At 44.8% G+C, this 25,082-nt stretch overlaps 1 protein-coding gene across 3 annotated transcripts in view; it reads left to right on the top strand.

The window, feature by feature from the left end:
• The first annotated feature begins 244 nt into the window (after window positions 1-244).
• The window catches only part of CDH20 (cadherin 20), a 206,696-nt gene continuing 181,858 nt past the window's right edge, over window positions 245-25,082 (top strand). For all 3 annotated transcript variants that reach the window (XM_070452434.1, XM_070452437.1, XM_070452440.1), the window contains exon 1: window positions 245-1,072. The gene's annotated coding sequence lies outside the window, so the exon portion shown is untranslated. The remainder of the gene's footprint in view (window positions 1,073-25,082) is intronic.

Below are 25,082 nucleotides of genomic sequence, written 5' to 3'. Positions count from 1 at the left end.
CGAGGCGGTCTCAGCTTCCACCTCTGAAACTTGAGACCTTTAGACCCCTCTGTTACACCTCTCCTTCATCCAGACGCTTAAAACTCAACGTTTTTGCTTTGAGGACAAAGGAAGGCCTGGAGAAACTCTTAATAGTAGATGACTGAGGTCTTGCTCTCCGTCTGCCAAGCCTCCTCACCCCTCCTACTGAAAAGGACTAGCGTCCTCAGCATCCTCAAGGTCAGCGTTGAATCCAGGCTGAGACTCATCTCCTTTCCCGTCCTGTTCTGCCCGTCTTCTGCTGTTGTCACCAACTGCCTCTTCCAGAATCCACGATGTGGGCAGAGTCAGTGGCTTCCAGCTCAGGGGGAGTCCAGGGGCAGAAGCGCCCCCTGTCCCTGCTCCTTTCCTGTCCCTCCGAACACTTCCTTACTCTGTCAGCCAGCGGAGGAGTTGAAGCATTCAAATGCGGCTCTAAACTGCGTTTAAAGAATTAACCCATCTTGCCCCTCACTGGTCTAAACCACAGGGTGCCAGCCGGACGCTAATTGCTTTCTTCTGGTGGGGTTCCAGGCGGCTCCCACGAAGGCAGGAGCGCACATTCCTGGCACCAATTGGCTCATTCAATTTGCTTGCACTGCATTAGCCTCTGCCGGAATATTCATGAGCAGGGGAATGAGGACCCGTGGCACAGGCAGGCGGCAGCCACTCGGGCTGGGGAAGGCGCGAGGGAGGGGACGCGGGCCTCGCGCCGCGCTCGGGGGCCGGTGACCGCGCCGGGGGCCTCTGCTCGCGGCCGGGCGCAGCGCCGGGCACCGCGGCGGGCGGGGCAGGGCCTCGGCGGGCTGGGCGCGCCGGGCATCGAGCGCAACTCCGGGCTCCCGCGCGGAGACTTTGCCAAACAGCCGAAGGGCGAGACGCTGTGCCACTTCTGACGGAGGGGCGGGGGGTGGGGGGACGGGGGCAGCGCCTCCAGCCGGGGCGAAGGGACCAGCGGGACAGCGGCCGCCCGGGGCGCGGAGTCACCATGTGAGCCGGACGCCGGCCCCAGGAGTCTGGACGAGCGGCCCCGGACAGGCGCCGGCCGAGCCAGGTAAGCGGGGAGCTCGTGGGGGAGGGGGCGCGCCGCGCGTTTGTCCCGGGGCTGGGGGTGCGGGGCTGCTCGGGGCGCCGGGGTCCGCGCTCCCAGGAGCCCCCTCGGGCGCTGCGCGCGCTCCGGCCCCGCGCCGCGCTTTCCACGCCGCCGCGGCCACCCTGCCAGCGGGTCGGAGCTGCACTTGCTCGGACTTTGGGGGCAGGGGACACGAGGGCGCTCCCTTCGCGCTGGGGAGCCGCTTTCTGCAAGCGGGAGCGCGGTGTGGCGGGCTGCGCGCCCGGCCGTGGGGACCTGAGACCCAGGAGCGCCGCTCGCGGGGGCGCAGACCATGGCTGCGCCCTCGCTTGCCCACGGGCGGCGGCGCCTCTCCCCGGCAGCCGCGGGCCGGAGACGGTCGGCCACGTCCCCGGCTCGAAGATGCGCGCCGGCGGGGGACCCGAGACCTGGGCTCCAGGGAAGCTCGGGCGCCGCGCGGCCGGCCCCTGTCAGCGCCCGGCGCGGCACCCACGCCGAGTCCGGCCGTGGGAGGAGACCGTGGCGGCGACTCGCTTCCCCGCCACCTGCCGGACACCGCCAGCTCCCCGGGCCCGCACACTCCCGGGGACGCTCTGGATGGCGCGCGGGTTGTCTGGGCTTTGCCCCCTGTAGTTGCTGTGGATGGAGACCGGGGGTGGGGCGGCGGAGGACCAGATGGGGTGAAAGTTGCGTCTGTGCAGAGGAAACGCTCTTGCGGAGTTCCAGCTTGCCCTTAGCAACACAGGGAGACTGTAAGCTGGACCTACGCCGGAGCATAACTCTACCTGGCTATCCTCCTCGGGGTGGGCTGGAGGATGGAACCGGGAGGGCAGCCGGGAGGCAGCGCCGAGCTGCTTTTTGCGCCGCCCCCGCGCCCCCCCCCCCCCCCCGCGCCCTCGCCCCCCGCGCCCCAAGACAGGCTGAGAGTAAACAGGGCTGGCATCAGACCACTGGGGGGTTGGTCTCCTAGCAGGTTCGGAGTTTCCTATGCCATCATGAGTACTGCTGTTATTAATGCCGTTGTTACTGGCACGGATGCCAGGAAGGATTTGTCTTCAGATTGTTATAAGTCGCCTGGAAACTGAGTCTGCCCCTTTCCGCCCCCAAATGTCCTTTGATCCCCTTAATCTCTTGATGCTCCTCCCCATCAAAGAAAATTATCCTCAGATATGTGGGGGTGTCAGGGTCACACACAACCCCCTCCCCCCCCCCCGCCCCCCCGCAAAGTAACTGTAGCTACGTAAGAACAACAGAAACAGCAAAAAGTCGCAACTTCACAATGTGCTTGCACCAGCGCTCTGGGTGAGGGTTATATTTCTATCGGCTCTAGCGTCCTTTGGCTCCAGAACAGTGGAGGCATTGCCAATCTCTAACCCATACTGGACTCGGCTGTCTCTTTTGGTGTATTCCTACAATTTGGAAATGTACTTTTGTCTTGTTGTGACCCTCGCCATCCCACTGGGCACGTCACCTGGCCGCGGCAGGCTCCAGCTCCCAACAGCAGAGGCACCACAGGGCACCTGCGGTGGCCTCCCCGGGGCTTGGCCCCTGGTCCCAGCCGCTCCTGGGTGCAGTTGGCCAGCTGATGACGCAGAAGACGGGGCAGGAGGGTGGGAGAACAGCGTGTGAGTCAAGCCAAGAACAGGAGATGAGGTCAAGCCTCCCCTCGCTGGCCACATCCCTTCCTGCCAGAGAAAAGAGAGTCAAATGGAGAGCAAACGGGAAGTATCAGAAATTGGAACCAAGCTCTCAGAGTCTATTTAGGCTGTTGCCGTTGACTTTGCTGTGACCTTCCCTCGCCAGTGCTTCCGATTTTCCCTGTTTGCCAATGCACAAGTCGCCGGGCCTTTCTAATAGGACGGTCACGGTGAGATGATCTAATTTTGTATCCCCAAGATGCTGCAAGCATCCTGGGAAAAGACAGTCTATAAAATACGCAGTTTTAACGTTTTGTGGGAAAAGTTTGCTACACTGCAGGTTACGGAGCTACATTTTTAGCATGCGTGCCATGTGGCAGTGTAAAATTAAAATGGAAAGGGAAAGTACAAACATAAAAATGACTTAGCATTCTTGACATTCTTGTAGAAAAATTATCTTTCATTTGGGGAGAGTTGCCCGCGAGTTTAATCAGTGTTTATACTACTGAAACGCCCCCTTCTACCTTTCTCCCCAGTAAAATTTTATGACCCAGTTCTCCCAGGAAAGGCAATGGGAATGCTGAAAGTGAGCACGGAAGGGTTGTTAGCGGAGCCACCGCATGGACTTTGAAGACTGAAGCAGGAAGAGAGATGCCATCCTCCTTGCGGAGCAGGGAAATGTTCTGCAAAAAACAGTTGAGCAGTGTAGGGCAGTCGACCCAGCCCTGGCTGCTGTCTGCTCACAGATTCAGGACCAGAGCTCCATGCTCCACAGAGAGCTACCCTGCCCTCCTCCCTTCGGCAAAGACACTGCCCTGCTCTGCTCTGGGATTGCTGTTAACTTCTCTCTCCCTGCCTTCTCACTGCAATGATCGTTTCCCTTGCCTTTGCAAAGGATTCAGATGTACTCTGTCAGTCCCTTATATATTTGTAAATATCTCCCAAGTTCTGAAGCATCTCAGACGTGCAGCTGTTGGCAAATTCAAGTAAATAGTTGGAAGTAATGAAGAGAGGCACTGAAAAGTGGGTATGTTTTTCCCTGGTGGAGAAGTTTTTGAATGCCTTTTGAGCTAGAAAATTAGCAGTTTAGAAAAGCAGAAGGGATTTCCTTGACTTCCCTCTACTCAGAAGCCAGGAGCTGTGTTTTTCTTTCCCTCATAGTAGTGAGCACTGTTTGGTTAAGCATTTTTTTACACTTTTGGACTTAAAATGGGCTTCGGCCTGATGGTGTTCTATGGAGAGAGGAAAAATGTAAAGAGACACGGAAGGAAGAGCTGCAGTAGCTGGGACATAAATCAGCCAGAATATGTGGGGGGCGATGAGAATAGGTCTTTTCACCCTAAAAAGAGTGTCCACTCTGGAAGAAAAAGAGGTCTGATTATTGGCATCCAAGGCTGAAACCAAGGCAGCTGATGCTGAGAGGAGCCAAAGGGCAGTTCTTCTTAGTTTAGAAACAGCAAGACAGTCTCTGCCAAAGGTTGCTGTAAACACTGAATAAAGATTTCATTGTGGGCTGGTGTGACTAGAATAATTAGACAGTTAATTGTTCATTCCGAGCTGGTGGTGGTGTGATCAGCAGTGCAGAGAAGTGAAACAAGAGCAAAGGAGAAACAGAAGTAACACGCCACTTTCATCTTCACTTGTTTTACTCTGAGGGTGTTAGGGAAACCCTGGTTAGCTTTTCTCTGTCTCTCTCTTTAAAGTATACTCATCTCCCCAGAACCCTGCCTGCGAACACTGGCAGTCCGAGATCCTCTGCGGCCGTTTCCCCTTCCAGGCTCCACTCTGGTGATAGACTAAGTTTCTCATCTTCTACAATCAGAGTGGGAAACCACAGTAGGAATGAATGCATTAGGTAGCTCCAGTATTAATTAATAGGTTTGTTATGTGCAAACCTTAGTGTCAGCCCAATCAAAATACACACAAATAGCACCAAATTTTTGCACTTCTCCAACAAATATTTCACAGATACATACGGTTTAAGAAGTAAATATTCCATTTTTGACATTTAATTATATTTTCTGTTGTGAACCAAATTGCCTAGTGATTAATCTTTCACATTTAATTGAAGAAATGGCCTCTTCAGTATTTTCATACTAATTTAGTATGGGAAAAAAAGCAAACGTAAGTGATAAAGGTGATTTTTAAGTGACTGAGCATCTACAGTTATTATAGGCAGTGGACTGTGACTTATTGTTATTTACTAAAAGATGGCACTGTCATAAATCCCTCCTGAAATGACTTCTGCAGTGAAGAAATGAGTAAAGGAATGGAGAGCATTAAGTACTTAGCGTCTGGGGCACAGGAAAGGAAGAACCATGTATTCATTAGTTCAAACCCTCCTTGAAACTCAGTGTTGACATAGAATATGGAGCAAATTCTCATTATTTGAATTTTTAAAAGGAACATTTTTAAGTGTCAGTGTTAAATATAATTGTTCTGGGAATAAAAACACTATGCTATAAAGAAAGCATAATAAATCACATAAGGTCATAAAGTCTCATAAAGAGAAATACTTAGTTTCTCCAAGATACTCATTTTGTCTCAATTTGCTTAAGAGGTACAGAACTGTCCTTCCTAACCTTTAGTTTCTTTTATCCATCCTGAATCAAAAAGGACTGCAAAGGAAGAATACTTACTGAAGTGTTAAAGAAGCAGAAGTGGTACAAAGCTATTGAGTTTTCAGAAGGCAGAATTCTACTTTACAAAATGCACTGTCTACAGCAATTAAAAATAGAAAATCATATTTCCACATTAAATTATAGAAACAACCCATTTTAAAGAGAAATTTAGCCTTTTCTCATTGAATTGCTATTCATGGTTTGCTAAATAGTTTTCAGAGTAATCTGCCAATCTGCTAACCAGGACTGTCTAGTTAAGAATATTCCTAATTACATATGGATTAACTTAATTTTAGAACCCTAAGAATATTCAACTCAAAGCATTACTCAAGTGCAATGCAAAACAGAAATGGTCCAATTTGCCTAAAGGTATATGTAATATTTTTAAGTTTAAGGACTCATAAAAGAGTGAACATTTGGTATGGGAGTACATCAATGAATAACTACAATAAAAGAGTAAGGGAAGCTATAAACTGTTAGATCTTTTAAATATATGCAAAGTAAGCTCATTTCTCCTCCAAAACAGGAAGGGCCAACCATGCAAAATACAAATGTCAAAGACTTGTACAACACTGCTTGAAATGGAAGTATTTTTGCTATTTATAAGAATGTTTGACAATCTAATCAAAAGTTAAAAATGTATTCCAACAAATGCCATTATCATGTTAAGAGTAAAGAGGTATCTTATATGGAAGAGATATTTCTTTATAGTGCTATGCCCCTAACTGCAATCTTATACATGGTAGATTCTCAATAAATAGGTATTTATTTCATTTTTATAAGGAAAATAAAATTGAATAATGGAATTTCCAAGATAGATGAGTTTATAGTAAGTAAAAAACCTGATTGTTCTTTGTTACTTCAAATTCTTCCTCTAAACTGGCGAGATAGGCTTGTGACCAATAGTCACAATTATAGGCAATATTCTGGTCTGGGTACGAGGGAAGTTGAAAAAAAAAAAAAGAGGGAAAATGTAAAGGCTTTCCTTTTATTTTAGTTTTACCTGAATATTAGATGTGTTTACGTGCACCTAAGTTGTGAAAATGCATATTATCTCTTCATGATAAAGCCGCTCTGTTCTCAGTTGCTCTGTAATAAAGATGACACTTTACCAAATGGTTATTACTCACAAGAAGTCATCACACAGAGTCTGTCTTTGAGGTACCGACGTCCTGGCCGGTTATGACTAAAAGGCTGCCGTGGCAGCTAGCTAAAGGGTAGTTAATACAATAATTTCATTCCCTGGCAGTGGCTCCCCTTGGTTGTCATAGAAGTTTGTTTGACATACAGCCGAATGGTCAGACCCGACCATGCGACTGCCGCGGGCTTCAGCTCCACGCAGGAGGACCAGAACCTGCAATGAGATCACCTCTGCCCAGCACACTTCCACTTCCCTGCCCTGGCCCTGACTGATGACCAGCACAGGATCTGTTGACTTTCCACAAAACGAAAAACAGGCGCCACAAGGAACTTAAGTGTCTATCGGAATATCATCAGACTCTTTTCTGTTTGTTTTTCTCTGATGTCTGACCTTCGCTGAATGAACAAGGTGGTCTCAGGGTTTTCCTGGAGAAAAGTACATAGTGTAATTCGTTGGCATAATTGGGAGCTAATAGTCAAGAGAAAACCAGGCTAGAATTAACAGGAAGATTCAATTACCTCTTGTTCCCAGAGGCAGCCTTTTACCAAGACCGGTGCTAAAGTTGCGGTCAGAATAGGATGGGGAGATGGGCCGTGCAGCTTGTTTGTTCTCTAGCTGGTATTTTTGGATGGAACCCAACCTTGGTTTCCACTTTTCACCAGTAAATCAAAGCAGAGTTTATTAGATAGCAGCTGATAGAAATTGTTGAGTGCACGCTTTAAGAGTACAGCTGAACATTAAGTATTTTAGATGTATTTATAAAAATTTGTGGTTAAAGATATTGTAACATAGTATTTTTCTGATGGAATTATGTGCATTTCATATCATATTCATTATTCCTTTTTTTCATTTTATAAAGCTAGTGACTTTGAACCCCTATCAATTCCTAATGTGGGGTTAATGTGCACATATTATGAATAATCAATGAACTTAGCATAATCTGTTTGTAAAAACCAACAAGAAGTAATTTTATTTAGCACATTTAATTAGAAATTGGTTGAAGGAGTTTCATTTAGATGTAATCTCTGAAGGAAACCAAGTATGTGTTTTTTTAATTTGAAATATTCTCAGCACTCTGATAAGAAAGATTATTATCAATAGCACCCAAAACAGATGGAAGTGAACACTAAGTTTTTGCATCTAAGATCCTTTTCCATGCAAATGTTTTGAGTAGACATGTAGAATGCACAGTATCACCTACTTAGTACCTTTTAACTTTGGCGGGGGTTGGGGGGAACCAGCTGAACATTCTAGCTATTTCAGTGCCCACCCTTACACACACCCAAAGGTTTCCTTCATTTTGCTTGTATTGTTAAGAAACAAGGCAAGTTTCAATATCTCTTTTTCAAATTTCTTGATCCCTTACACCCAAGGCCTCATCGGAAGTATGAATTGCAAAGGCATCATCATTACATCATTGAGAGAAGAAGCCACGCTGGAGAGCATGTGTCTTGTAAGCTTTTTTTGGACATTGAATAAGACTCTAAATCTGTGCCATACTTTTCGCACAAACTGGCAAGAACTCCCAAGGATGCTCATCTTCTAAATAAGTATGAAATAAGATTTATGCTATCATTAATCTCACTGCTTGGCTTCCCAGGTGGTGCCGTGATAAAGAATGCAGGAGATACAAGAAACATGGGTTCAATTCCTGCAACCTCTAGAGTAGGAAATGACAACTCGCCCCAGTATTCTTGTCGAGAAAATTCCATGGACAGAGGAGCCTGGTGGGCTACAGTCCATGGGGTTGCAAAACAGTCAGACAGGACTGAACGACTGAGCACAATCTCACTACAAATTGTATTTAAAGCAAATTTAGCAGTCAAAGTACCTCTTCATTAATAGTATAGTTTTGAAGTATTATAATGGTATCTACCTTTATCCATAGCCTATGTTCTCCTCTCAATAATATTGGGAACATTTTTCAGTCTAAAAATATGAGGCATACTCATATTTGGAAATAAAATCCTTGAGTAGTCATTAAAAAATTAATGCATTTGGCAGTTCAGCACCTCAGTGGAAGACTTCAGGCAGCTAAGCACAGAGGTGATCATCTGACTCACAGGGCTGATGAGTATCTGAGGTCAAATGCTGAGGCTTCTTTCTTCAAATACAGAAAAACAACAGATTTCTTCATGATATAGAAGTGCCGTCCATTTCTTTAGACACATCTATGCAGTGCGCCTGTGTCAATTAAAACGCATTCAGAGAGAACGTAGAAAGGGCCGTGAAAACAATCACCATTCATTTAGTGCTTGCCTCTGTGCCAGGCACTGTGCTGAGTTTGTGGCTCAGACAGTAAAGAATCTGCCTGCAATGCAGGAGACCTGGGGCTCAATCACTGGGTCAGGAAGATCCCCCGGAGAAGGGAATGGCACCCCACTCCAGTATTGTTGCCCGGAAAATCCCATGGACAGAGGAACCTGGCAGGCTACAGTCCACGGGGTCACAAAGACCTGGACACCACTGGGCGGCTCACACTTTCACATTATGCGCATGTGTCAATTAAAATGCGTGGCATTCAGAGAGGAAGTAGAAAGGGCCATGAAAACAACCACCATTCATTTAGTCCTTGCCTCTGAGCCAGGCACTGTGCTGAGTGCCTCAGATCCGGACCTCATTAATCCTCTTGGTGAAGGCAGTATAGTTATCATCTTCCTTTTATAGATACAGAATCCAAGGCATAGGATTAACTGGTCACCTAGGCAGATTTCAAACCCAGGAGTCTCTGGCTCCCAAGTTTGGGGTTCTAGTCATGCAGTTATGCTGTCTCCTCTACAGCAGGGTTCTTATCCTTGGTACTAATGGCATGTTGGGCCAGATCATTCTTAATTCTTTATTCGTTGTTCAGCCGCTCAGTCGTGTCAGGCTCTTTGTGAGAGTCGGACAAAGCACGCCATGGAGCATGCCAACCTTCCCTGTCCCTCACTGTCTCCAAGAACCTGGTCAAATTCATGTCCATCAAGTCAGTGATGCCATCCAATCATCTCATCCTCTGTCATCCCCTTCTCCTCCTGCCTTCAGTCTTTCCCAGCATCAGGGTCTTTTCCAATGAGTCAGTTCTTCACATCAGGCGGCCAAAGTATTGGAGTTTCAGCTTCAGCATCACTCCTTCCAATGACATTCAGGACTTATTTCCTTCAGGATTGACCTCCGTGCAGTCCAAACAACTCCCAAGAGTCTACTCTACACCACAGTTCAAAAGTAGTTCTTTATTAGAGGAGTGAAAAGGAGCTGTCTTGTGCATTTTAGGACATTTAGCAACATCCCTGGTCTCTACCTGGGTCGGGAAGATACCCTGGAGGAGGACATGGCAACCCACTCCAGTATTCTTGCCTGGAGGATCCCATGGACAGAGGAACCTGCTGGGCTATACAGTCCATGGGGTCACAAAAAGCATGCATGCACACCATATTTTCTCTAATTCACATATTCAGGGTCACTGGAGTAAACAGAATAGAATAAGCAGGAGAATTTTACCACATGCCACACAGAATAAGAATCACTTCCTGTGTGCCAAGCTTTACGTAAAGCATATCACCAGCATTATCCCATTGATTCCTGACTTGAGCTTCATGAAACAGGAACTGGTGTCATCACCACTTTGTAACCAAGGAAACTGAATCGCAGAGAAGGGACATAGCTTCTCCAGGCTCACACAGCTAGGAATCCCAGCCTTAGGACTTTGAACCTGAGTCAGTCCAAAGTTACAAAATCTGTCCTGCTCCTCACCCTTTCAGCATGTAGGAGTACACTCTTATCTTTGAAATGTTTTTTTTTTCCTAGAGCTTAAGATGTGTGGTTATTTAAATGCAAATACCTAAAACACCTTTCAAGAACAAAATACATCACTTTAAAAATTATTTGGTTTTTTCTATTATCTATGATGTTGCTTCCTTCAAAGAGTGTAAATTGCTGTGCGTCAACTTTAATAGGGAAAACAAGGTTTTTAGGGTTTTTAAAGATGTCTTTAGAAGAAAGATTGGTATTGGAATTTCAGACATTCAGACACATGCTAAGTTCATCTATTTTGTAAGTTAGAGAATTAAAACCTAGACCTCCAGGCTGAAAGTACTAGTGTGAAAACAGGACTGTGGATTTCCACAAATTTAGGAAATTCTAATGGTCAAGTTATTTTAGCTGAGTATATCATTAAAGATTGTGCTTTCTTCTGATCACAAGTATCTTGTTGGATGATCTTTTGTCTTAATGATGATCTTGTTAGGTATTTCATAAAACCAAACTGATTTTCAAATGGCTTTCTCTGCCTTTATTATTTCAATGCCAAAATGATGCTGAAAAGCTTTAAACCATTCTGCCTGAGAGCACTGGACGCAGCCCATTTGTGACTCAGATTTAGTGGAAGATAACTTCCACTTTGCAACTCAAGTCTGGTGACTTCCTATTCTTAGGCAGTACTTCTTTGTGCCCACCTTTCCAGACAACAATCAGCTAAAGACTTAAAACACTCCTCAGCATCTGCTTTCTAAACTTACTGCTACCCTGGTGCTTGAAAGACTTCAGCACTTATTGAAGTCCATACTTCTGTATTTGTCATTCTTGTAAATCATGAAGGCAGTTGTCAGAGGTGGTTCAAGCATGTATCACAGAACTTAAAGTGGCATCCTAGGCAGCTGTCTTTGGGGCAGCTGTCTTGTCAAAAGGAAGGAAGCGTCACTGGACCCTATGGCTTCTGCCGTCCAGAAGAGGATGTCAGACGTCACATGCTGATAAAGAAATGGTCTTGTGCAGTAAGCTCACAGCCCACCGAGGAGCGTGCCTGAAGTAACAGCCTTGCTGAGCCTCTTACCGTAATGTATCCTCACTCGCATTTCATTGTCTCTTGTCAAACTATGGCTTGCGGAACCTTTGTATGACTTTGTGAAGTGCAGTGGAGCTTATCACACTGATGTCTTACTCACAAGTACCCGCCCCTGGGTTTTTACAATATTCCATAGGGGGAAACTGATACAAAGAGTGTTCTCAATATCCTTCATGGTGAGAAGTATCGTAAATCCAGAAGCAAGACGTCTCCTCAGTGACCACGAGTCACTGGAAACATCTCTACAACTTGAAGCAGTATGGAACCACGAAGTTATGCTTTTCATCAGGTGTGGGATCGGATAGGTTATTCAGGGGGTTTGGGCAGAACGAATTAGGGATGAACCTGGAAAAGAGACACCCTATAAGCACTGAAGAATGTGCCAAGCAAATGCTGCTGCCAGCACCTGACCCTGGACTTCAGGTTTCCTGGGTCAAAGTGTGTCAAAAGCCACATGGCTTCAATCTCTACCCTCATTCATAGTTCTGAGAAGTGTGGATGGCCTTCAGTCCTGGTCCCTTTAGAAGTCACTGGCTGTGGGACATGAATAGCTGGGTTAGGATGAGATGATGTACAGAGGAGAGAACCAGTGACCACTAAGGCATGGCCTTATGGCGTCACAGACTAGAGAGGCAATGTGCAGTAGGAGTTTGTTTCATTATAATATGCAGCCTTCAAGTTAGAGATGTTACCTTCTCTTTCCCATCCCAACCTCACCTCTACTAATGTCCAACAGGAGATACCAAAGATAACTCTTTCATCTTTTAAGACAAAAGGAAAACTTTCATACGTTTGGTGCTAGGTAAAAGAAATACTTAAGTCAAATTGAAGACATCAAAAATAAGCAACTGCATTGAAAAGTCACAGCCATATTGAACAATAAACAATTTAGGGAAGGAGCCCAGAAAAATTGTTTTTTTAAAAAACTGAAAAGCATAGCTTCTGACAAGTATTCCTTATTTATGAGTGTAAGTAGAGTTTTTTAAGAAACGCTAAAATAAAATGCAAGTTGAACACGTACATGCCTCTCTGAGGCTTGGCATAAGAGGGAAATCTAGGTAGATATGAGGTTAATTGCAGAGTGTAATTCAATGATCATTATCTATACTCATTGAGAGAACAGAAGGTCAGGATTACGTGAGATTGTAAATGGTTCCAAATCATTTATGGTTGACTAGGAAAGTGCTTTTGGTCTTTGACTTGAGTATTGGTAAGCCTGGGGATCTACCAACTCAGTGTTCACAATGAAGGAAATCTCCTAAGTGAAGTCTAGGTGCCCAAGCGTAGACACTGCCCTCTTGTTTCACGCCTGCTCAGTTAGCTGCACCAGGACTCGGTGGCGGCGCGTGGGATCGAGTGTGTGAGGCGGGCTCTCCTGCTGCGGGCACAGAGTCTGCTTGTGGCTGTAGGGCTTCAGTGGTTGTGGCATTCGGGCTTAGGTGCTCCGAGACCTGTGGGATCTCAATCCCCTGACCAGGGATCGAACCCCTGCTTCCTGGGTTGCAAGGCGGGTTCTTAACCAGTGGACTCCCAGGGAAGCCCCTAGATACTTCTCGTGTTCCCCCTCCTTTCTTAGCTCAGCTCCCCGCTACTTGTCCTGGGGAACTCGTGGGCCATACTCACCAGACCAGCGTGGGGCCTACTTTCTGCTGAGGACGCCAGATAACTGTATGGTTCACTGGCTGTATTCCTGCTCTGGCTTCCTAGTCCCTTCGAGGACCCATGATCTGAGAAATGTGTGGCTTGGAGGGCAAGAAATCGGAGGAAGTGCTGAGAGTGTTCGCCTGGGAAGAGTCTGCCCTGGTGACAGCACCCCAGGGCTGACAGACCCCAGACTGGGTACCACTATCAAAATCACAGAGAGAAAAACGCCGACTCCCTCAAATGCTTCTCTGGTTCCAAGGCAAGCTGGAGTACAAATTGTTTCCAAAGGATCCCGTGCATGCAAAGTGAATAGCTGTCAACAGAGCTATAATTAAGGAGATGAGATGCTGTCAATAAACTTGAAATAACGCTCTTCCTTGGAGCAGCCGCTTTATGCCTTCTCTCTTCTCTACCCTCTCTTCACACGGCCTCCCTCCAGGATAATCTGGAGTTTTTGCAATACCATTTAGGATGGAGAGCTCCCTGCGGAGCCTTTTAGAGACTTGGAGAAATAACGCAGACCGTGTTTCTTCTTCCTTTTGAGAGGGTTGATGTTGTTGTTTGGCCCCTACGTCGTGCCCGACTCTTTGGACCCCCTGGACTGTAGTCCACCGGGCTCCTCTGTCCGTGGGATTCTCCAAGTGAGAACACTGGAGTGGGCTGCCGTGCCCTGCTCCAGGGGGTCTTCCCCACCAGAGACTGGACTGTGTCTCCTGCACTGACAGACTCTTCACCGCTGAGCCACTAGGGGGGCCTCTTTGAGATAGACATGTTGCTAATGATTCCAGATTCATGGTGTTCTCTTTTTTTAGCCAATTATTAGCATGTATCCTCCCTCCAGTCCATGTAAAGAACCCAGTGTAGTTTCGCTAGTTGATGACTATAGCGAGAAAGATGCTCTCCTCGGTAAAGAGAGCTTTGTCTCTGTGAATTAATCTCACATGTGCTAATTCATGTTTTTCCACCATCTGCCAACAAGCCTTCTCTTGGCTACAACTGATTTCATATTATGTCTTTCGTCCACTGGAACATTTTAGGTCTCAGCAAATGTGTTCACATGAAAGTCCAGGCTTTCCAAGCCAAAAAAGCCACTTTCCTTCCTCTTCCACTCTTAGGAACTGTCTCTGTTCCAGCCTTGCTCATTACCCCACTCTTCTTGACGAAACCACACTTCTTTGGACCTATGATGACTCAAAACCTATCTTCCTGAATGAGACCACAATTTGCCTAGATTTTCTGCCCCACCCCAAGACTCTGTTGTTGTCCCCTCTGCTAAATTTCGTTTCTGCAGCACATTTGATGCTGTTTTTACTAACAGTGGGGGCTGTCTCAGGTGGATCTTTTCCCTCCTCCAGATGAGTCATAGCTCCTTCGGAGGCCAGAAACGGCGTGCTTTCCCTTTCTGTAGCACAGGGTTCCCTGCTCCGAATGGTGGCGGCTCATCAGTACCAATGCTGGCCGCTTTATGATGTCCCTAAAGCATTCCTTGTTGTTGCTCTTTCCTACCTTGGAAGACTCTGTTGTGCCAGCTCGATGCTGTGAATGTTCTAAGTCCACACGCCCCTCAGCTCATTGGTTGGCATGGCCACAGAAAGATGGGAACCCCAGATGGTCATTGCCGTTTCAGGAAAGGAGGAGCTGCGAAGGTCGATGGTGAGAGGCACAGAACAGCCAGCGCTGGAGAAAGGGGAATCATGAAGGGTGCTGGCAAGGAGCTGCAAAGCAGAACTGAGTGGGGAAGGGAAATTTCTCAACCTTTAAAAAATGCATGTGAATAATTACGTTTATGTGTACACCTTGGAATGTAGGTATAGCTTTAGGATGTGCTGGTGCAAGTGAATTTTCTCTTTAAACTGCATGGGGGCTGTGCCTTGAAGGCTGAGGACTGCAGAGGCTGAAACGTGCTCTTTAGGAGTGGCTGTGAGAAGCGTCGGAATTACCCAACAGCTAGTCGTGGTCTCCATTCCTAAATTCCAGGCACCAGAGGGCATTTTGGCAAATCTGTTCTCTGTGCCCTACCAACTAAAAAATCTTCTGTTTGACTTCCACCATCTGCCTCCTCCTAGCAAACCCAACCTGAATCCAAAATAAGCAGGTGGATTTAAGTCCTGGAGATAGGCACTTTCAGGGGAAAACTGGAGAAATTTATTAACCATTAGCAGTTTGAAATACTCATTTACAAGTTCAACCTAAAGCACAGTCATTCTCTGAATATGTCTTCCCAGGATGAGATGCTCGAATCTGAGACATCCAGGAAACAGGCTAATTTAGAAGAAATTTGAGTTCTTAATGAGCGTTTTCTACAGATTCTATAAAACTCCATCCTGTTTTTGCCATGTAAAGAAGTATGCCCTTTTCACGGTTGTTGGCATGTGCTTTGTAGAGATTCACCTCTGTACAGTACAGTGACAATTAGTTTTACATGGTTATCTACAGATTCAGCGTCTACAGGTTCTGTATCGAGAATTAGAATCTGTTCATTCAAGCCCTCGCTCTCCAAACCAAGACTAAAAACCAAATGCAGCAACATCCCAAATAAGACCAAAGTGCTAAACTCCTAAATAGCCACGTGAAATATCACAATTGGATGTTTTCATCACTCTCACATTGTAGCTTGAGACACTGTAGCTTGGTTTATATCTTCACAAACAAACTGGAGCTGATGACATAAATGGATTGCTAGAGAATAAGGGCCAAGGTCATGTACTAGAGTGCTCAGGTGGCCATATCAAAATAGTACAGGCTGGGAGGCAAAAATGTAAGTCCCAGCTCAGCAGAGTTGGTGTCTAAGGAGGGCTTGCCTCCTTGGAGATCTCTTTGTGCATGTATGTAAGGAGAGAAAGAGAGAAGGGGAGGTGAGGAGGGGAGGAGAAGAGAGGAGAGGAGTGGAGAGATCTAAGTCTCTTCTTATAGGGACGTTAATCCTGTGGGATTGGGGCCCCATCCTTTTGATTTCACATAATCTAATTACTTCTTTATTCCAAATATAGCCACACGGGGCAGGCAGGGTTTCAACCTATGAATCTGAGGCAGACATATACGTTCCATCCATAAAAGCAACATTTTAACTAATAAAGCTTATTCATGCTTTGTCCCGTTTAGATTGAGTTAAGCATTAAGAAATCCCTGAATGTTGTTTGAACTCAGTGAGTTTAAGCGACTATCCAGTGGTCACACAGTAGCTGACTGACCTGAGACTGGGTTCCAGGACCCCATGCCATGTTCCTGCCTGGAGGAACCACGCCCCGCGCCTGCCCCCACCTCCCACCGCCCCTGCCAACGCGTCTCTCTACTGCTTAGGTGGCCTTTGAATTTTAAGTTACTTAGTAATGTCTACTGCTGTCAAGTCTTACAAAATATCTAAAAAAATCTAGGTTTTTCTCTCCATTCTACTGCTTTATGTTCCATCCCTTGTCATTTTTGTTTAAATTTCTAGCCGAACATTGTTCTCCACGGTGTTGGTGTTCGCCATGCCTCCGTTATCCTTGTGGCAGACCACTGAACTTCCTATCAAGACTGTACTCCCTTCAATAATCCCCTTGGTTCTAGAACTGAACTCCAGGGTCTCAAGTTGACATGTCAAGGTAGCTATGGAGATGATAAGTGAATGACTTATTGTGCTTTGGGGAAAGAAAGGGGGCACTGTGAGGGCTCAAGGCGATTGCTGTAAGCAGTATTTAGGGTCATATCTGCTAGCTGCTACAACAAAAATACCAGATGTCACTGGTTTAACACGGTCATTGTCTACTTATTCCTCACATCACAGTTCAATTTCAAGTCAGGTGGACTTTCTGAGTGCTTTTTCTCCAAGCAGTGATTCAGAAATTAAGGCTGCTTCCAGCTTGAGGCCCCACCTTACCTAGGGAACAGAAATTTTTGCACAAAGTCAGTAGAGAAGCAGAGACAGAAAGTGTGGGGGATCTTTCAGAATGTTTTATAGTGAGTAATGAAAATGGTGAGGCCACTTCCAGCTGCCCTTTTTGGCCAGAACTCTGCCACGTGACCCAAACCTAACAGCAAGGGAGACTGGGAAATGCACTGTTTTTGAGTCTAGTAAGAGGAAATGGGACCCATTAGCCTCTGGTCAGTCTCTGACATAGCTCACCACCCCTTCTTTGGTGCTTAGGTGAACTCCTGATTCAGTGGCATTTGTTGTTGTTCAGTTGCTCACTCATGCCCGACTCTTTGCAGCCCCATGGGCTGCGGCACGCCCGGCTCCTCTGTCCTCCACTCTCTCCCAGAGTTTGCTCAGATTCACATCCATCGAGTCAGCGATGCTGTCCAACCTCTCATCCTCTGCTGCGCCTTTCTCCTTTTGCCCTCAATCTTTCCCAGCATCAGGGTCTTTTCCAACGAGGCAGCTTCTTGCATCAGGGAGCCAAAGTATCAGAGCTTCAGTTTCAGCATCAGTCCTTCCAGTGAACACAGGACTGATCTCCTTCAGGATGGACGGGCTGGATCTCCTTGCTGTCCAAGGGACTCCCAAGAGTCTTCTCCAACACCACAGTTCGAAGGCATCAATTCTTCAGCGGCATGGGGAATGGGTAATAAGGGTGGGAGAGCAGGAAATAACTGCCAGTTATTCTGCATTAGCTGCAACTTGAAATGCAAACTCCTTGATGAATCTCAGAAGACACAGCGTACTACTGCCATGTAATTATTAAGTGCATGTCTCAGGACTCACACAATTTAGGAACAACTGACACTGCTGGTTCCCGGATCGTATGCCGAGACCCACAGACCAGAGCACATCCCACACTCTGAACGCGGGTGTCCCTCTCCCCACCGCACAGAAAGCTCCTGCAGCATTAGTCGGCAGAGCAGCCGGCAGACGCTGGAATGTGGTTGCTTTAGCTCGCTGTTCCTGACCCTGCCCGTGGGCATGTTTCTTAAATACCTGGACAAGTTATTTCATCTCTCTGAGCAAGTTCACGCATTTGAAAACTGGAAGTAATAATGCCAATCTCAAAGCAATAATATTCAATTATATATACATAAACTATTTGCACCTTCCCTAATAACATAGGAAACAACATTAAATGCTAACTGCAAATATTATCAGAAGAAGGTAGGGAAATGTAGAGCCCTCTTTCTCTATATAAATATAAATAAATATAAAAATAAATATAAATATTTATATAAATATATATAAGATATATGTATCTTATAAATATATATATATATCAATATATGTTGCCCTTATACTATATCTAGCCAACAGAAATAGTATCTTTTACCATCTGTTTGTGTCATCTTTGATTTCTTTCATAAAAATTTTCAGAGTATAGGTCTTTTGTCTCCTTAGTTAGATTTATTCCTAGGTATTTTTTTCTCTTTTTGATGTGATAGTAAATGAGATTGTTTCTTTAATTTCTCCTTCTAATCTTGCATTCTTAGTGTATAGAAATGCAAAGATTTCTGTGTATTAATTTTGTGTCCTGCAACTTTATCTATTATTTTGGAAATTCTTTTCCCACTTACGTTATTACAGAACATTGAGCAGTGTTCCCTGCGCTATACAGTAGGTCCTTGTTGGTAATTATTTTAAATATAGAAATGTGTACATGTCAATCCTAAAACCCCAATCTACACCCCCAACCCTTCCCCTGTGGTAACCATAAGTTCATTCTTTTAAGTCTGTGAGTCTGTTTATGCTGTGTAAATAAATTCATTTGTATCATTTTTTAGATTATGCTTATAAGCAATATCATATAAATTGATGATGAGCATTGATGAGCTCTGGTAGTTTTCTGCTAGCATCTTTAGGATTTTTCGTGTGTAGTCGCATGTCATCTGCATATAGTGACAGTTTTACTTGTTTTCCAATTTGGACTCCGTTTATTTCCCTTTCTCCTCTGCTATGGCTAGAACTTGCAAAACTATGTTGAACCAAAGTGGTGAGAGTGGACATTCCTTGTCCTGTTCCTGATCTCAGAGGAAATGCTTTCAGCTTTTCACCATTGAGCATGATGTCACCTATAGGTTTGTCATATATGGCCTTTTTTATGTTGAGGTAGGTTTCCTCTATGCCCACTTTCTGGAGAGGTGTTTTTTTTTTTTTGTCATAGATGGGTGTTGAATTTTGTCAAAAGCTTTTTCTGCATCTATTGAAATAATCATATGGTTTCTATTCATCAGTTTGTTGATGTGGTGTATCACACTGATTGATTTGCAGATATTGAAAAATTCTTGCATCCCTTGGATAAATCCTACTTGATCATGGTATAGGATCCACTGTTGGATTTGGTTTGCTAGTATTTTGTTGAAAAATTTTGTGTCCATGTTCACTGGTGATATTGATCTTTAATTTTCTTTTTTTGTAGTATCTTTTTCTTTTTCTTTTGTCACCACACTACACAGTATGTAGGATCTTAGTTCCCTGACCAGGGATAGAGCCCATGCCTCCTGAATTGGAAGCACGTAGTCCTAACCACCTGCTTCCTGAGAAATCTGTATGCAGGTCAAGAAGCCACAGTTAGAACTGGACATGGAACAACAGACTGGTTCCAAATCAGGAAAAGAGTACGCCCAGGCTGTATATTGTCACCCTGCTTATTTAACTTATATGCAGAGTACATCATGCGAAATGTGGGGCTGGATGAAGCACAAGCTGGAATCAAGATTGCCGGGAGAAATATCAATAACCTCAGATATGCAGATGACACCACCCTTATGGCAGAAAGCAAAGAACTAAAGAGCCTCTTGGTGAAAGTGAAAGAGGAGAGTGAAAAAGTTGACTTAAAACTCAACATTCAGAAAACTAAGACCATAGCATCCGGTCCCATCACTTCATGGCAAATAGATGGGGAAACAATGGCAACAGTGAGAGACTTTATTTTGGGGGGCTCCAAAATCACTGAGAATGGTACCTGTAGCCGTGAAATTAAAAGACACTTGCTCCTTGAAAGAAAAGTTATGACCAACCTAGACAGCATATTAAAAAGCAGAGACATTACTTTGCCAACAAAGGTCCATCTAGTCAAGGCTATGGTTTTTCCAGTGGTCATGTATGGATGTGAGAATTGGACTATAAAAAAAGCTGAGAGTCAAAGAATTGATGCTTTTGAACTGTGGTGTTGGAGAAGACCCTTGAGAGTCCCTTAGACTGCAAGGAGATCCAACCAGTCCATCCTAAAGGAAATCAGTCCTGACTGTTCATTGGAAGGACTGATGCTGAAGCTGAAACTCCAATACTTCAGCCACCTGATGTGAAGAACTGACTCATTGGAAAAGACTCTGATGCTGGGAAAGATTGAAGACGGGAGAAGGGGACAACAGAGAATGAGATGGTTGGATGGCATCACTGACTCAATGGACATGAGTTTGAGTAGCTCCAGGAGTTGGTGATGGACAGGGAGGCCTGGCATGCTGCAGTCCATGGGGTCACAAAGGGTCAGACACGACGGAGCGACTGAACTGAACCGAGTCCTAACCACTGGATCACCAGGGAAGTCCCTTTTCTCTGGTTTTGAAGGAGCAATATGGTCAAAATGACTGTATAGGCAAACTATACACTGCCTATAGTCTACAGGCAGTCTATACCTGTAGACCACCCAAGGTAATCTACAGGTTTAATGCAATTCCTATGAAATTACCAATGGGATTTTTCACAGAACTAGAACAACAACAACAAAAAATCTTAAAATTTGAATGGAGACACAAAAGACCCCAAATAGCCATAACAGTCTTGAGAAGGAAAATCGGGGCTGGAGGAATCAGGCTCCCTGACTTAATACTTTATTCCAAGGCTGTAGTCATCAAACAGTATGGTACTAGCACAGAAAATGAAATAGAGATCAATGGAACAGGATGGAAAATCTAGAAATAAACCCATGCACCTATTATCAATAATCTATGACAAAGGAGGCAAGGCGATACACTGAAGGAAAGACGGTCTCTTCAGTAAATGGTTTTATGGCCTTGTTTTATGTCCCTGGACATGTTCCAATGTCTCCTGGTTTATAGTCTATGGGAACTTGAGTAGTATTTTTATCCTGCTGTTGTGTGGAAATTGTATACATCTTAATTACATTGAATTGGCTGATAGTGCTTTTCAGGTCTGCTATATCCTTCTACTTTTCTGTCTATTTATTCTATTAATTTTGAGAGTTTGATATTGAAACTGCAATTTAAAATCTTAATGTATCTATTTAAAAAGATAACTGTAACATACAGTGGAACTATATGTAACTTTGTTCTGTATTTTCCAAGTCTTCTGTAAATGTGTTATCATACTTTCATAATTTAAAAAAATAAAAGACAAAAGATTAAAAGATAAGTGGTGCTGGGAAAACTGGACAGCTACATGTAAAAAAATGAAATTAGAACATTCTTTGATATCATACACAAAAATAAAATCGAAATGGACAAAGACCTAAATGCAAGACTGGATGACATGAAACAGAGGGGAACAAAGGCAGGACGCTCTTTGACATAAATCATAACGATATCTTTTCTGAGCCATCTCCTAGAGTAATGGAAGTAAAAACAAAATAAACAAATGGGACTTAATGAAACTTAAAAGGTTTTGCACAGCAAAGAAAACTATGAACAAAAAAGCCGCCCACAGGATGGAAGAAAATATTTGCAAGTGATGCAACTGACAAGGGATTGATCTCCAAAATTTACAAACAGTTCATGCAGCTCAATACCAAAAACACAAACCCAATTAAAAAATGGGCAGAAGACCTAAACAGATATTTCTCCAAAGACATACAGATGGCCAAGAGGCACATAAAGAAATATTCAATATTGCTAACTGAATTATCACCTCAAAAACTGTAATGAGATATCACTTCATAGCAGTCAGAATGGCCATCATTAAAAAAATCTACAAACAATAAACTCCGGAGAGGGTGTGGAGAAGAGGATGCCCTCCTGCAGGGTTGGTGGGAACGCAGTCAGTACAGCCACCATGGAGAGCAGAACGGAGGTTCCTCAAGGAACTAAACATGGAGCTGCCATGTGGTCTAGCGATCCCACTCCTGGGCGTATTCCCATGAAAAACGTGGTTCAAACAGCGCTCACTGCAGCGCTGTTTGCAGTGGCCAAGACATGGAAGCAACCTAACTATCCATCCACAGATGTACGGGTAAAGACGACGTGGGACATACATACAGTGGAGCATTACTTGGCCATCAAAAAGACAAACGGAGTAATGCTATTTGCAGCAACACAGATGGGCCTGGCGATTGTCATGCTAAGTGAAGCAAGTCAGGCAGAGAAAGGCAAATTTTATATGATGTTGCTGATAAGCATAATCTAAAAAATGATACAAATGAGCTTATTTACACAGCACGCGCAGACTCACAGACTTAAAAGAATGAACTTATAGTTACCACAGGGTAAGGGTTGGGGGTGTAGATTGGGGTTTTAGGATTGACATGTGCACATTTCTATATTTAAAATAATTACCAACAAGGACCTACTCTATAGTGCAGGGAACACTACCCAATATTCTGTAATAACCTAAGTGGGAAAAGAATTTCCAAAATAATAGATACATGTATATGTATAATTGAATGACTTTGTTGTACACCTGAAACTAACACAAAATTGTTAATTAACTATGCTCCAGATAAAATAATTTTCAAAAGAAACTGCAAATTGAACTTCTTTAAAATGATTTTTTAAGTGGTATGGGGCTTCCCTGGTGGCTCAGATAGTAAAGTGTCTGTCTGCAATGCAGGAGACCCAGGTTCAATCCCTGGGTCGGGAAGATCCCCTGGAGAAGGAAACAGCAGCCCACTCCAGTAGTCTTGCCTGAGAAAATCCCATGGACAGAGGAGCCTGGTAGGCTACAGTCCACGGGGTCGCATAGAGTCGGACACGACTGAGCGACTTCTCTTCACATGGGGTAGTTTGAAAGAGCAGCAGTTCTGGAACGCCTAAATCTATGTACAAGTTATGTGACTTTGGCCAAGTAACTTGACATCTCTCTTTATATTCCTATTACCTATGTCACTAGATTGAGGCAGTGACCACCTATGTCATGAGATAGCAAGTAGAAGCTTCTAGCATAGTTCCTGTAACATGGTTTGTGTTCAGTGTAGTTACCAAGTTTCTCTCAAAATGGTTCTACAATGGAAAGTAATGTTTCAAACTATGAGAGTGAGAAAAAGTCATCTTAGAAAGACATATTTTGAGAGAATTAAGTGATTATAGTTTCAATCAGCTGCTTGTTAGGGTGATGTTTTCTATCTTTGACCTTCGTCACATCCCCCCAGTCCCATCTGACAACGGCTTCTCAATGCTTTTATTCAAATGATAATCACTGTGCAAAAAATCAATGTCTCTTCATTCAGGAACTTACAGTACCCATCTTAATAAACCACAGTGAACTGAAGACATGAAGAATAACTGGATAAACAGGCCTCTCTCGCCAGCTGTCAAGTCTGTTGGTGACAGCAACTGGTATTTCATTGTAAAAGATGCTAATTTCAGTCCAAGCTGTGGCAGTGTTGAGAGGAGCATAAAAGGAATTCTTGATTATCTGTATCAGGAACTGTGGTCCCTGGGGATACTCTTGGACCCCTCAGATCACATATGGCAAGAGTGCTATGATAAAATATGCATCAACGAAGCGTCACAATTTATGATAATAAAGCAATGGGTAGTTTTGCCCTCTATGATAACTAATTGTGGCTGGCATGTCTCTCTTTCTACTATTTTGGAGGCTTTATAAGTGATACTTGTTGTACTAATTATTACATCATTCTGTACTTGGACCACCATTTCATTTCTGTAACTGTTCCATCAAATTCCTAGGGGCCTTGCATAATACTATTTCAATAATAATGATTTTCCCAATCTAAATTTAAGAAATAGTAATTACCTTAGCTACTGGAACACATTAGCTGCCTCTCAGCATTAAACAAACACTAATTATTATTTCAACTTAAATGTCATTGTTTATTAGCATTAGCCAGGCTACAGAGAAGCAGAGGGAGCTAGGTGTTCTCAGAGACACGTAGCACCATGCGAGGAGATGGGCAGGGGGTGAAACCAGGCTCAACACTGTCTTTTCTTGAGAATGAGACACTGTTTACTTTAAAATTATGTCCTTCCTATTGGGGGAGGCAGGAGGTATTGTGACGCCCTTTCTTGTCTTAAATAGTGATAAGACTAGATGACTGGATTGAGGAAAATGTGTAATATTCTTATTTGGCAAAATTAACACTTAGCAGCTCTAACTCCTCCCTTCATCGGTTTTGACCAGCCCTTGAGATCACAAACTCTAGAAGCCAACTGAACTCTTCCCGGTAATATCCCAGCACACAATCTTCAGTGGCCAGAGGCTTACTCACCATTTTACAAGTGAGCTGTGGCAGTCAGAAAAAGCTCTCATTATTAGAAATTTACTCATTTTATTGACCCAAAGTCTGCCTTCAGACACTGCAAGCCTGCTTCAGTGCTCTGACGATGCCCAGAGTAATTCTCGCCGCTTGTGATACGGAGCTCCGTAAACATAGAAAGAGAGGTGGTCTCCCCGTCGGCCTCCCCAAGGTCACCCTCATCTGCTGCCCGTGGTCTTCACTCCACGGCTTTCTCACTTCCAATCACCTCCACGACGGGCGCCTCAGACACAGGACGTCTGATACCTCCGTTTCCAGCTGAGGAACACGCAGCTGTCCGGAGAACGCAGCCCAGCGTCTTCGGGGCGCTCCAGCTTCTCTGCCATCTGCTTCCAGACCAGCTGCCCCGACAGCGTTCCCTCCTGCACAGCACGCCCCAGGGCACGCCCCCTGCCCGCCCTCACACGCCGCTGGCCCGCGCCTGTCCCACCCAAATGCTGACCTCCGTCTCCCAGGCTCCTTTTCAGAGCCCATCTCTTCCTCAAAGCCCCCTCAGATCCGTGGCTGGTGCCCACTTGCCCCTGGTGGCCTCAGTCGGACATCACAAGGTCTGCGAGGCACAGACAGCCTTGCTCTTGAGCAGACACACACGGGCTCAAAGCCCCTTTGGCCACTGGTCCCCGGTTTTCCAACCTCAGTGACCATCGAGACATCTCCTGATCTTGATCTATCCTGACCAGTGCAGAAGCCACCGGCCACACGTGGCTACTCAGTTTTCAACTTGGACCAATGAAAGTTAGATAAAATTAAATCTTCAGTTCCTCCGTCTCACT

The sequence above is a fragment of the Odocoileus virginianus genome, chromosome 22 (assembly GCF_023699985.2).
Source record: "Odocoileus virginianus isolate 20LAN1187 ecotype Illinois chromosome 22, Ovbor_1.2, whole genome shotgun sequence".
In the NCBI taxonomy this organism is placed as follows: Eukaryota; Metazoa; Chordata; class Mammalia; order Artiodactyla; family Cervidae; genus Odocoileus; species Odocoileus virginianus.
This window is presented reverse-complemented; position numbering and strand designations above follow the sequence as displayed.